Source organism: Pinus tabuliformis, chromosome 1_2 (assembly GCF_031772625.1).
Source record: "Pinus tabuliformis cultivar Carrire ecotype Pingquan chromosome 1_2, CPIR1, whole genome shotgun sequence".
NCBI classification, from domain to species: domain Eukaryota; kingdom Viridiplantae; phylum Streptophyta; class Pinopsida; order Pinales; family Pinaceae; genus Pinus; species Pinus tabuliformis.
Window position 1 is genome coordinate 1,034,345,960 of NC_142298.1, and position 14,688 is coordinate 1,034,360,647.

A 14,688-nucleotide genomic window follows, 5' to 3' on the forward strand; every position below is an offset into this window, starting at 1 on the left:
TTATGACTATTCTCGTAAATGCTAGATTTATTTCATGCAGAAGAAGGACCAAACCTTCACAAAGTTTTGTGAGTTCAAAGATTTGGTCGAGAAAGAGTCAGGGAAGAAGATCAAGGCCCTGAGAAGTGATAATGGTGGAGAATATGTCTCTCAAGAGTTTAAGGACTTATATGCAGTGGAAGGAATTAAATAAGAGTTGACGGCACCTCATAACCCACAACAGAATGGGGTGGCCGAGAGGAAGAACATAACTATTGTAGGGGCAACATAGGCAATGCTGTATGACCAAGGCCTACCACTTCACTTGTGGGTTGAGGCATGCAACACAGTGGACTATTTGCAGAATAGAAGCCTGCATCGCATAATTGGGATGAAGACACCAGAGGAAGCTTTCTCCGGTAAGAGACCAGATGTGGGTCACTTTAGGATTTTTGGCTCATCGGTATATTGCCATGTGACAAAGGATGCATGGAAGAAGCTTGAGTCAACAATAGAGTTGGGGATATTTGTGGGGTACACTGATACACCTCACAACTATCGGGTGTACTTGCCTACTAGTCGGAGGACAGCGATTCACAGAGATCTCAAGTTTGATGAGCAGAAGGCCATGTGAGTTTCCCTTGAGAGGGAGCTCCAACTACAGGTTGTGGAGGAACTATTGGTTCCTAAGGAGGAGGAGCCTTAGACTGATGTGGAGCGGCCGCATGCAGAGATTCCAGGAGTGGAGACATCCACTCATGCAGAGTCTTCCAGAGATTGACGGAAGCACACAAGAGCAACTGACAGATTCTTGGAGGATGTGAGAGAGAATGTGGGAGCACCATCTTCTCAATGTAGATAGAGGAGGTCACATGAGAGGTACATTGGATAGATGGCCCTTGTTGGGTAATGTGTTGAGACCAAGTCATCTTCCTTTGAGGAAGAAGTGTAGTAGCCAGTTTGGGTTGATGCTATGGTGGAGGAGTATGACTCCATTTGGGACGTGGTTCTGAGACCAGAGATCAAGTCAGTTGTGAGTTTCCGTTGGCTTCACAAGGTAAAGAAAGCTGCTAATGGTAGTGTGGAGAAGCATAAGGCAAGATTTGTTTCCCGTGGCTTTTCACAGGTCGAGAGGATCATGTTGCTGCAATATATTTCGACAAAGGAGCAAGATGCTAACATTTTGACAAAGGTATTGTCAAAGTGTAAATTCGAGTTCCATAGAGACAGGATCGTGGTGGCAGATAATCCCTTTCTTGTTGAGAGGGAGTGTTGAAATATGGCAACAAGAATGTAAATTAAATTGTGAATTAAAATCGAATTTAGTCTTAACAACTACTTGGAAATAATTAATTAATTTATTTTAAATTAATTAGTTGGAGAAATTCAAGTTAGAAGTCTTTCTGAAGTCATGCAAGAGTTATCCCTTAAATTAAGGAGATAAGATTGAGTTATATTTGAGTTGTAATTAGCTAACTCAGTTCACTCAGTTAAGTCCAGTTAAATTAGTTCCAAACTGTTTGAGGAACTAATAGTGAGTTGACAGTCAGTTGATGCATTAATGCACTCAACTAGTGCTACTCCAGTTAACTGAAGATTCCCTCATCAGAAACTCATGCATGTCTATTTTGAGAAAGACCCAGTTGAGATTAATGTTCAAGGACAACGTACTATCAGTTGCATGTGTTTTCTCATGGAGAAAACTCATGCATGCAGTCAAGGATTCATCCTTGAGGATTGCGCAATTTTGAAGGTTTGTTTTCCACTTGGTAATAGGCTAATCATCCACAAGGAACAACGCAAGGAAATAGGAGCTTGGAGGGTAGAGAGGAAGGCTAGAGAGAAGCCAAGATTGCCTGTGAGCATCTGTGAGGATTATACTGAGAGCTGGCTAGCTGTGAGAGCTAAGGCTTTGTATAATTCCTATGTATTTCCACCATGTATGATAATACAATAGTGTGGGGTTTTTAGCTGAGACTTTCCCCAAAAGTATTTTCATGTGTATTGTGCCATTGATTCTTCTTCTTCTGGTTATATTTTTCAGCTTGATCTTTAAGCTTCCACAAATTGATAGTAGAAGCAGGTTATAGTATTATGCTTTGATTTATATTGCATTATCGGGTTAACCTATCACATATTTTATACAGCCTTTGCTATGAGAGACCGTGTATAATTTTTTTGAACAAGACTTATAATCAAGTACTTTTAATCTTTACAATTAATTTTAATTTGATTATTAACTTGGTTATTAAGAAAATTCGATATAGAAAATAGATTTTAAAATAGAAAATATGTTATAATTATTAATTATTAAAGGAACAATAAGTTTTAATAATTAATTTGCGTGTTATGGTCATTTTGTGTTTTTTCCTAGAAATTTTTAATATAAGGGAAATATTCTAAGCAAAAATTTATTGGTGAAAGGTTAATTTATTATCAAAACACCACTCCTGAAGTGCAAAATTTTAAACATAGTGTTACTTGGCATTTAAAAAAACAAATTTTGACCCGTAAAGAGGAATCCAAATTCCAACCCTACCTTCCACTACTGGTCAAAGAGCCCAATCCAACTATTTACCATGAAGCAAACCAAAACTGTCCCAAAAACCAATGATAGTAATGTTGAAGGTCTCTTGAAAACTGGCATAATCAAATGTTGTTCAAAGTTGTAGCTTTGTCATGACGCAAAGGTGTGTGGCAAAGGATGGCCACCATGCCATCTTTCTTAAGTGGGTGGATCGACCATCTCATTAAGCTTGCTTTCGTCCATCAACACCTTGATTGAGATTAAAATTATTTGAAATATGAAAAAATGATATTTTACTTATTCATATGTTTTTGAATTCTTTATATTTAGATATAAAACAAGACACATGATTTTATATACATTTTTCATAATAATGTAATGTTGTAATTTTAAGATTAATTGAAAATTTCAACTTGTAACTTTTTGTAATATATTTAAATATAATATTTATAAAATTGCAAATTTTATTTTATTTGTTGTATTTTTAAAATTCATTGTAATTTTCAACTTTTAATTTCTATAATAAACACAAATTTCTAAATTTTATTTTAATTTGATCTATATTAAATAACAATATATTATACACAATAATATAATATTACCTTTAATATATATTATAATATTACTTTAAGCAAAAACATGTTATTTAATTTAATTTAAATATATTTGAAATTTTATGTTTAATGGATGTGAACTTCTCCAAATTTAAAGTGTAGTGTGTGATATTTAATTTTAAAATTTGAAGTTGTACGATAAAATATAATTTTATTATAATTTATAGTTTTTTATTATATATATATATATATTTCAATCTATTATAATGATGATTTTTTTTTCATATTAGGTTTTGGAAAAAGTTATTTTATTTTATTGTGTCATTTGACGTCAGAAAGAAAAAAAAAGAAAAAAAAAAAGAAAAAAGAAAAAGGAAAAAAAAGAAGATAGAATTATATTGCCTTGACTTAGGCCTGACTTTTAAAATTTAAAATAGATTATATATATATATATATATATATAGATATATAAATGCATTTAAAATGAATGATATATAATAAGAGGTAGTAATATATTGTCTATTATGTTTAAATGACTTATACTTTTGTTTATGAAAATGAGATAAAGTAAATGAGATGTATAGTAAAATTGTTGTAGTATAATGTTTTAAAGACATATACTACTCAACGTACCACTATCACCTTGGCACCCCTTAGTAAACATCATCAAGGAGGAAAACATGATCTCCATTGTATTTGCTACAATGGAGATGGACATGATGCATCCACATGAACACTCTCTCGAGATAGAATCCAAGAAGAAAGAAAAGAAGAGAAAGGTAAAATGTCAAATCCAAGGAAAGGTAAAGCACCTAATCTACTCATTATATTGTTGAAAATTACAACATTGGAGTAACTAAAGATATATTTCAAACTTCATTTGCTTCTTGGAAATATGAATGCCTACTTGATACATGTGCAACCTGCCACATGACCTTATGGAAAGACTTCTTTGAAGACTTCAGTGACAATGTACATGGAGAAGTATAATTTGCAGATAAGTCAAGACTCAAGCCATTTAGACTTGGCACTGTTAAGATCAAATTGATTAGACTCCTTGACTTTCTTCTACATGATGTTATCTACCTTCGAAAATTATGGAGAACTTGTTGTCTCTTGTTCACATTTGCTAGCAAGGATACTGATGAGCTTCGGTATTGCAACAAGAATGCTACAACTCCCAAGGCTACCGACTTTAATTATCAACTCGGGGTTCGTGCAAACTTAAGAGGTATCGACACTATATGTGCATCATACAACATGTCCTTCCTTTTCTATCATGATGCAATGGAGTGCAAGTATTGAAGTCAAATCCTAAACTAATCGCAGAAAATGAAATGCTCGAAATGGAAACCTTAACCTATTGCAAGAAAGAAAATACGAGGAAAGAAACCTATTATAATTACATAAAGTAAATATCATGAAATAAATGTCAACCATTACATTTCAAAGAGTTTAGATCCATTAACATAGTTCATTGGATGTGGCAATCAAGAAAATCATTATTGTATTATCCAATCCATAAATTTGTCCATTAACCCAAATCGTTGAAATGTTTTGCATGGGTAAAGAGGCAAGTCATAAGTGGTCTTTAGTATTCCCTAATAATTGATTTAGAGCCTAGGGGCCTTGATTCAACTATAAGGGATCATAACCAAGCTTCTTGAGCGAATCTAGGCAAGTATATACACGTTGGAAGAGCACTACAGGAAACAACAGATTTACTACATGAAACTATAATTCACTGAATGAACAAGAAAATCAAATCCAAATTGGATGGGACAATTTTTGTTATTGACTAGGATGTCTTAGGTCTCCTTTCCAAGTGGAATCACTCAAAAACACCTTGTTAACCCATGCTAAAAAATAACAGAAAATTACTAGTCTAAAATCTAGAAATTCGAGAATGAGTGAGTTAGTAAATCTATCAAATGCCTAACCTAATCAAGTGAAAATGCAATGGGGTAAATTTTGTTATTACCTAGAATGTTTTTTGATCTAATTCAATTCGAATAAATTCTTTTGAATCTCACTATAATGCTCTAAAAAATAGCAAAAATTTACTGTTATTTGCCACAAGGGACTTCCAGAAATCTAGATTTAGGAATAAGCAAGAAATCCAAGTATCTAAATGATTAATATGACCTTCCAAAGCTGTTACAATGATGAAATGATGCTTTTGATCCTATAAAATAACTTACTTCCACCATTTATCCCAATCCTACAACAAGAAATCATTAATACTAAATGGAGAAATATAAAACAAGAACAAGAGATGCATGTGAATAAGAAGTGAAAGGGAAGAAAAGTAAATGATACAAAAGGGCTCTAAGGCTCCTGGGATGGCCAAGCCCAAGGAAAATCAGATTTCTATGGAGGATACTAAGATTTAGAAGCTGAACATGGCATCGATTTTCATTATTTTCATCGATACAATTACATCCCTACAAGAAATGAAAGTGGAGCTGCAAAAATACGAGTTCTCTCCACAAGAAGACTAATAAAAATCCACTCCTAGAGGAAAATTTGACTTGGTATTTATAAAAAATGATTAGGAATCATTCCCCATGAAAGGAGGAAGCTTTCCCCACCAAAATCCATTGATTAGTGGATCTGGCTCCCAATACTAGGAATATGCATTAAATGGCACGGAACACATTCTGAGATTTCCTCAATCATTGGAGCTCCACAATCTATGACATAATTCCAGAATATGTTGTTGATTTATTATTAAATATTGATCCTCATGTAGTAGGGACCAGGTCCCTAGATTATCTCCTCCTCTAAATCTCCATAATCCGCCCAATATTCTCACAATATTCCACAAAAACAAATAATATTAGGCACAAATATAAAATTATCCATCAACCTTCCTAATGAACATATTAAAGTTAAAAATACATTATCTAATGCAAAAATATAGGTTTAATGTGTTGAAGGATGGTGATATGGGCTTTAATTTATGTCTAATTTAGAGGCACATGGATTAATATATGTCTAATTTAGAGGCCCATCATACCCTCCTGTTGAAAGTGTTTCTCATACTCTGAGAAACTTAGTGACCTCATCATGCTTCATTCATGACCCTAGTCGCATCTCTCTTGTGCATTCCTCAGTCCTTTCTCTTAAGAATATTGGTTGTAAGTTCTGCAAGGACAAGCACAAAAATGTAGTTGTTATTTTCATGATTGTTTAACAGTCTTTCAAGCAAAAAAAACATAACTTTTCTCTTTGCAAGTGAACTCTGTTGGCTTGTAGATCCATTTCATTCATATCCTCTCCCTTGAAACCTTCATTCCATTTTCACTCATTTTTCCAAAACTGTTTGTGCATAGAAAAATCACAGTGTTTCTTGAGACCATTAGTCTGCCTTCTTCCCCTTATTCAAGATGGGTTCTTGAATATTTTTTAGTTTGGAAAGGTCTTCCACATCCTTTTCCAACCTCTTGCTACCTTTTCCACCATTTGGACACCTCTGAAACCTTCAAAATGCCTTTAGATGAGAACTAGGACATCCTGTAGTAATTCCTATAGTAACTACAAGAAACCCTGTAGTAATTCTTGTAGTAACTACAGGAAACCCTGTAGTAGCCTGTTTAAACCTGTTTTGAGTAGAAATGATAGTCTAAGCCTAGGGTAGGCCCTCAACTTGACTTCCATGCCTTTCTCCCCTTTCTATAACATCTTTTAGGCCTTGGAAAAAAGCTAGAAAGAGATTAGAGACCTCTTAGAAAACCTTTTTTTATCACTGCTGTTTGAGTTCTACTTTGATGGTGAATGCCTTCTTACCTTTTGTTGCCTTCTTCTTCTCTTTTGTATCCTATATGATTTCCTAATGGATTTCGAGTTCTCTGTTTTGATTAGGTATCTCTTCAGAACTTCCATTTTGGGTTTTAGCACAATTTCTTCCTTTCTTTCTTCTTGTAGTATCATTTTGCCTTCTTGTAGCAGTCATTCCTTCTCTTTCAGTGTCTTTTAACTATATGTGAGTGATGAGAAATGATGTAGAGGAGTTGGAGGATGATGCTAGGGCTTAGAGGGAGTAGTGTAGGTTTATGAAAATGGGAGGATGTGCTCTATGTGTCTTTTCAAGTAATTTTCAGGGTGAGACAAAGTGTACGGTTTGTTCTTGAAAAATATTATTTTTTTTCTTATGAACTGGGATGGATGAATGATGGATAGATAGTGGATATGAAGTGGATGGAGGGCTTGGAGTGTTTTGCTGACTTGGACTTTGCATAAATTTTTTCTCTTAACTATTGTCTCGATTCCTCGAAATCATCACCCTTCCTAACTTGGTTTTTCCACATTGCAAGAGTGAAGGAGTGAGCATAAATTAACTAGTTGAAGGTGGCTGAGGCCGCTGAACCATACTTAACTTATAAAACCTTATCTCTCATGCATTGACAACAAATTTCTAACTATAATATTCCCAAGAGAAGAGGTCAAGAATATTGCATAGATATACCTACCTGATGGTTGTTGGAGAGGCACATATACTGCTGTTGAGTTGATGATCAATCCATGGTCCTTTGGAGGTGATAATTTCCTTTGTTTTCTTCTACATAGGTTTTCATAGCTTGGTGATTCTAAACCTTTGTCTTCTAGTTACCATGAGCAAGCTATCTTAGTCAAATCCAACCTTCTTGGAGTGCTGGGCTTGGCCATGGGTGATGTTCACCTTCCCTATACCTTATTCCACCATTAGACACCTTTCCCACACTTTATTTCACCTTCCATACCTTCCTATAGCTTTCAGCCTATTTCCTGTAGTAAACTAGGACATCCTGTAGTACTACAGGAAACCCTGTAGCAACTTGTTTAAACCCATATCTCCCAAATGGTATACTGGATTGACTTAAAATTTTCTGAGCATGTTTCCATCCTCCTTATGCACCTCCCTATAAATCTACTTTACAATTGGATGCGCAGATATCGAGAAAATTAAAAAATGGTTGTAGATGATGTAGGTCAATTTATGGAAAAATGTGCACTGGAATTTGCTGAAATTGCTTGGGCATGTTACCTTCATCCATATGCATCTCCCCATGAAACAAATTTGCAAATGGATGCACTAGTATCTAGAAAATTAAAAAATAGTTGAAGGTGGTGGAGGTTGATTTCTCGAAAAATGTGCACTGAAATTTGCTGAAATTGCTTGAGCATGTTACCATCATCCATATGCATCTCCACTTGAAACAACCTAGCAAATGGATGCATGGTTTCGAGATATGACAAAAATATTTTTCTTCTCTATGTATTTTTGTTTCCTGTAGTAAAATAGAGCCTTCCTGTAGTATTTTAGGACAACAAGGAAAATGATTAGGAAAAACTCGAGAACGATAGGTGGATAGTGGAAATAGATGAGGGTGATGGATTGAAATGGCCTTGGTCCTTTTGGAGCATCTAAGAAAAGGAGGAGAAATTCCAAGTTTGACTTCCTTTGACTAGAATTTGGACAAATTTTTTCTTCTTTTGGTGCCAATTTGTTTTTGTTGCTTGCAGATATTGGAGAGCACCTGTATTCATTAGAGAGATACATGGAGCAAATATTTTTTTTTCCTTTTTTTTTTCTTCTAGGCCTACTAGCCACCTCAATGAGGTTTTAAACTAGTAGGTCTTCCTAGGCGCCTCAAAGGAGGTTTTCACCTAGGATCGTTTCTTTTTCTCTCTTTTTTTTATATTTCTTTTCCAACCCATTGACCACCTCATGGAGGTTTTCAATCAAGGATCCAATATCAGGCAACTCAAAGGAGGTTTTCACTTGATATTTTATTTTTTCTCTTATTTTTCATTTTTTATTTCTTTTCCTATCCTACTCTACTTGAAAAAAATAAAATCATTTTCAAGTGTAGAAATATTTTCAAAGGAGCCACTTGCATAACTGGATGACAAATAAAATCATGTGTAGGCTCAAAACATATTCTTTGACATGTACCTGAATATAAGAGACCACATGCTTTGATTGAGATGATATCAAGAATTTTTGAAGAAGAGTGGGTTGCTACAACTTGACACTTTGCTGGAACCATATTTCAATATAGCTGTGATGCTCTTGGTCCACTTGCGGAGTTGGATCATCTTGGATGTCTTCTTCTTCCATGAAATTCACGTATTTTTCATTATTATTATTCTCTTGAACACATAAAGGATCTGATGGTAAACATGAGGGCACTTTCCCTATCTCTGATTCTGATGTTTTCTCTTCGTCAAGTGAAACCCATGATTCTTTGGTCTTCTCATTTGAATCTTTTTTTTCTGCATGTCGTCCTTCAATGATACCAAGAGAATCTATTTTTGTGATACTCTTCCTGAGCTAAGATAAATATCATTTAGATCAAGAGGAGATGTTTGGAAGTGTTGTACCTCAACATTGTAAGTGGGCTGAGCTACTTCATTGTGTGGGTTCGGAAATGGTGGTACAAGTAGTTGAGTGGGAGTGGATATTGTTGATCTAAAGATGATCTGAGGTTGTCATTGATGTCAAACTAAGAAGCACCAGGGGCTACCCTAATCTTGCAAGATAATTTTTACTTGAAAAATTACTCTATTTTGAGTCAAGGATCTTCTAGATCGATTCTAGTTGTCGAGATGTTTTTGTTGATATATGGCACGCCAAGTAATTCTTCACGGTTTGAGAGATATTCATGTTTGAAGTTAGTAACCCCAGTTAGTGGGAGAAAACCATATGGGGTTGTGGCATGGCACTCATAATTGGTTTTGGTCATTGAATAGTCATTAATTAATAATTTTTTAAGCTCCTAAAATCCCTCCAACATTCTATATAGAAGCCCCTCTCAATTCTATAGAAAGAAATCTCATATATCCTCCAAATGTAGTGATCGTGACATTTTCACTCCAACTTCATTTCTGTGAAGTCTTAGATTTTGGAATAAAAACCCATTTGATTTGCAATCCCAATGAACGTTGTGACCGAATGTTAGATATTGGTTCACTATATTTTCAAAGATATGATCTGTGGAAGTTAGGGTTTTTGCAGGTTTTCGAATTTCATCTCAAAGAAGTGATCTTGGGAAAATCATCATAACTCTCTCTCTAAGAAGAGGATTGGAATTCTATAAATAGTGGAGGATATTTCACGAACTATAGTTTTATGTGTAACAATTTAATAGCCGAAGGAGGAAACAGTGACACATGGCACGTCGTACAAGTTTGCTCTACTGAACTAGTCCATAATTAGGTCATTGTGAGAGATTGGGCATAACTTTTCCTTGAAGAGTCCAAATCGGGTAAGACTTGTGGCATTGGAAAGAAGACTCAGAGGGCTTCCACAAGACCAAAAATCACATGTTGGAGATCTGAAATTGCAGAGATACATCAGATAACATATCGTGCTCCTAGAAGGCAAGAAAAACTAGATCAAGTGTTGTCAAGGCGTGCAAAGGACCAGACTTTCTACGGCAGCAAAGAGCAAGGTGCAGAAACATGATGCAATAGAGGTAAGATATAGGTAAGTATCTTCTGTATATGCATGTTCATCTCTTAATTGCATTAGGTTATTTGTATTCTAATTTGTCATTTTTGTTTAACACTGACATATGCTCTGCAGGATGAGGTAATTTTTGCTATTATCATGTCATGGGTATTTCTTTGAATACTTTTTGCAGGTATTATATATTCATTAAGAGAAGAATCATTGCATAATCTAATGTTTTGAAGAATGAGAAATGGTAGCATGGAAAGAGCAGCACTCAAGGTGCAGAACAACAACAAGAAGTTCATCACAAGAAGTCTTTAAGTGGGCAACACTTCATATAGACATTGTAAAAGTATCATTGTACAAAGTCATTGTAAAAGCATATTTGTAAAATTTGTACAAGTTTCTATCTTCCAAGAGTTGAAGAGGCAGTTTCAGGAAGTCTAGGATCCTCATTAGGTGGTTGTGTCATAGTTGGGGTTATGGTCTAGTGTGTTGTCTTCTTCTACATCATTCTATATCATTGTAAAGTGGACCATTTTCCCTGGTATGGGAGTCCATTCTTCTTTTATTCTTCTATAGGGTGGTATGGTGGTGCTAGGCTGGTGCATGAAGTCACCAACAGGTTCAAGCCTGTGAAAAATTAAGGGTGTTAGGGTGGTACTAGGGTGAGTTGTAGCTCATTGGGTGTTGGGGCATCCGTTCAGTTGACTACTGAAGAATCTCAGGCGTTGGAGCATCCATCCAGTGGGAGATGGAAAAGAATGCTTTTATATATTCTAGGAAAATGGAGCTTTATTTTCAATTGGAGTTGAAGATTAAAGAATTGTTAGAAAAGCGTTCGGTGGTTTTTGACCTGGAGGGGGTTTTCCACCTAAAATATTTGTGCCTCCTATGTTCTTTTATTCACTGTTGTTACTGCATAAACATTAATGATAATTGAAGATTAACTAATGCTCTGAAAAGATTTAAAAGTGCTAATTTCTAAGGAATACTGATTTCACCGCCCACCCCCCCCCCCCCCCCCCCCCCTCGCCCCTCACTATTTCCAACAATTGGTATCAGAGCATGGTTCCTTCAATAATAGTTTAACAACTGGAAGGAGATCATGGAGCATACCAAGAATGGTGTACCTTTATTCAATGAAAATAATTATGCACTCTGGAAAGGAAGAATGGAGGTCTATCTCTTGGCACAAGGTTACGAATTATGGGACACTGTTCAAAATGGCTTTACACCAATCGCGGGTGAACAAGGTAAGAAGAATTTGGTAAATGATGCAAAAGAAAAATAATATTATTATCAGTGGACCTATTGAATCTGCTTATCATAAGTTGTTGGGTTGTAATACTGCCAAAAATGTATGGGACAAGCTTGAGAATATATATGCAGGTTGTTAGGTTCCTATACCAATAGGTATCATTTCTCATGATTGACTATGGAAATGCCAAATATGATCATCCTTTCCATGTTGCAAAGGTTCCATATTTTGTATATAGATAAAGAAAATTAAAAAATGAAAAGAGGGTATGCCCTAAAAGAAAAATCAAAGGGCAAGAAGAATGAATTGGTCGACAAAAGAAAAAGAAAATGAACCCCAAAGAAAGACCAGGAAAGTGGCCAGTCAAAATGCCACTACTATCTTATTTGTGCAAAGCAAGTTCACAAGGTGCAAACACTGTTTCATCACACCTAATGGATGGCCCAACAGCTCAATCTGGGCCAGTCCATATTTAAATTTCCTGCTGTAGAATAGAGAATAAAGATCTGTCCAAACAGTTCAAGCTTGGCAGATGAGTAGACAGGTAGAGAAACAAAGGAGCCCAACTGCTTAATCTGGGCCCTTGGAAGAGATAAGGGTAGATTTAGATAGGAGGGCATTCAAAAGAAAAAGAGGAAAATCAGGGTTTGCTAGTCCAAATGCACCCAATCAAAAGGAAGAAAAAATGCTAGGTGTATTAGGCTGGGTAGGTAATTTGAGGTTGCAGAAACAAGTTTGTGATCTTTTTGCCTTGTCAAGAAGGACTCATCTCATCAATGACACTAGTACCATGGTAGTTGTTTGGTTGCAGAATAGTGGAAGCATGACTAATTCCCCTATCATTCCCCCAGAAATCATTTGCTAACATCCCCTCAAGGACCTTGGGATCTGCCCAATAGTCCTATTTCACTTCATTTTATGAGAAATGCTAAGTTAAACTCTGAGTTTACTTGGTCAAAACAAGCCACATTTCTTGTGTAAAAATCATCATTCCATACTCCCTTCATTTCCCTAGGCCTAAGTTTTCACTCTATCAACTTAGCATTTACTCATGCAGTTTCATTCCATATATTCATATTGACATCCTAACTTATTGTATAGCTCCTTTAATTATTTCCCCACCCCTATTTTACAAAAACTATATAAAAAAGCCCAAAAAATATAAATATCCCTACCCTTGGCAATTTTAGCCATACAATACAGTTTTGGGGAAATATTAAGTCCATTCGGGACCTTAGTATTAACCCTTTCGCGTTCGTAATCCATCGGGATTTATTTAACTCCAGGTTAAATAAATAACCGCATTAAAAACCCCACATAAACCATATATTATAACCCTTCACGCATTATATAATGGGATTTGTTTAAACAATTGGTTAAACGAATAACCATGGTGCCAAACCCATAACCCAAAGTTCTTAAACCCCCGCAACATTATTAAATGTTAAAATATGGGCGGGTCCCCGCGCCGTATTGTACCAGCACCTGCACCTCCCGTCAACCATTGGATCACGCCCACCAGATCCAACAGCCTACATTGATATCGGAGCCGCCCTGCCGTACGAGAGTTAGCTCCCGATGGAAAGCGGTTTTCTCGTCGTACATGGGGACGTGTGTCCCATTTTTATTGCATCGAGCCCGCTCTGACAGAAACCGCTCCTGTACCAAAAGCGGTCCGATGGAAACCATTTACCGCCTGTTCTCCCCGCCGTGCACATCATCCCCATGTATGCGTCTGTGTCAGCACCCCTGTCACTATATCCCCCGCTGTGTCCGCCCCATCACCCATCCACATCAACCGCCACGTCACCCTCTGTACCATGCTACAGGACAAAGTGACGTCATGCTGACATCAGCACAAAAAGCGCCAAAAATTATGAAAAAAACCCAAATTTTCGTTAAAAGTCACGAAAGTGATGTTTTTTGTTTATTTTCATGCAACCAATAGTGAAGTCTGTGCATGAGAGTTACGTTGTATCCGCCATCAACGTCCCAGTCCGTCACCTAGGCGTGTTCAACCTGCAAACCTGACTCCCCAGCTCACTCTGCAACCGCATTCCGCAGCAAAGTCTCCTAAAAACAGGTATTTACCTGTGAATCGCCCATAAACCCTGTTTTTTCATAATTTCTCTGTGAAAGATTACCAAGACAGCTAAATTCAACTCAAAGACACTATTGCCCGCAAGCTCCTGCGCTCTGCCTCACTGTGTAATCGTATTTTCGGGCAAAACCTGCTAATACCATGACCCTCTGATAAATTGTCCATTAAAACTCAAAGTCGAGCTCCTGTCCACCTGCAAAACCATTGGAACACCTGTAAAAGCCGTGCTCTCCTCACTATTTTTAAGCTTCCTCATTAAAAACTCTGCAGACTCTGTATTCCATTTGAGTTTTACTCAGTAAGCCCATTTTCATAAAAAACTCAAACTGCAAAATTCCTGCTAAAAAGCCCTCTGTCAGAACTTTGCTCCCTGTTGAAACACAGACTCAAATCTAATAATAAGCACAGTAAATCATGGAGGCTCCAGTGGCCCTAAACATTGCACCGTTGAATGCACCTCATAGGCAGTTGGAGTGGTTACCTCTAGCTGATAGAGATTTCCAGATTGATGACATTGAGGGTCAAAAGCCTCACCTATAGGCTTTTTGTGAGATAAGGAATAGTCATAAAAGCAACACTGACATATTCAGAATCTGGGAGTCCAATATGCCTATGTACTACCTGCCTTCAGTCAATGTCTTCCCTGACCTCATCCATCAGTGTTGTGCTAATTATGAGCCTTCTCAAAGGGCAGTGATGGACCCTGCTGGAAATGTCCTCTTTTATATCACTCATCAGTCTATAAATGAGATGCTGCACTTCCAGCCAACTCAGCCTTTGGTCCCTCTCACCATGAAAAATTTGCTGGACCAAGCCTCCAAGTTGTCC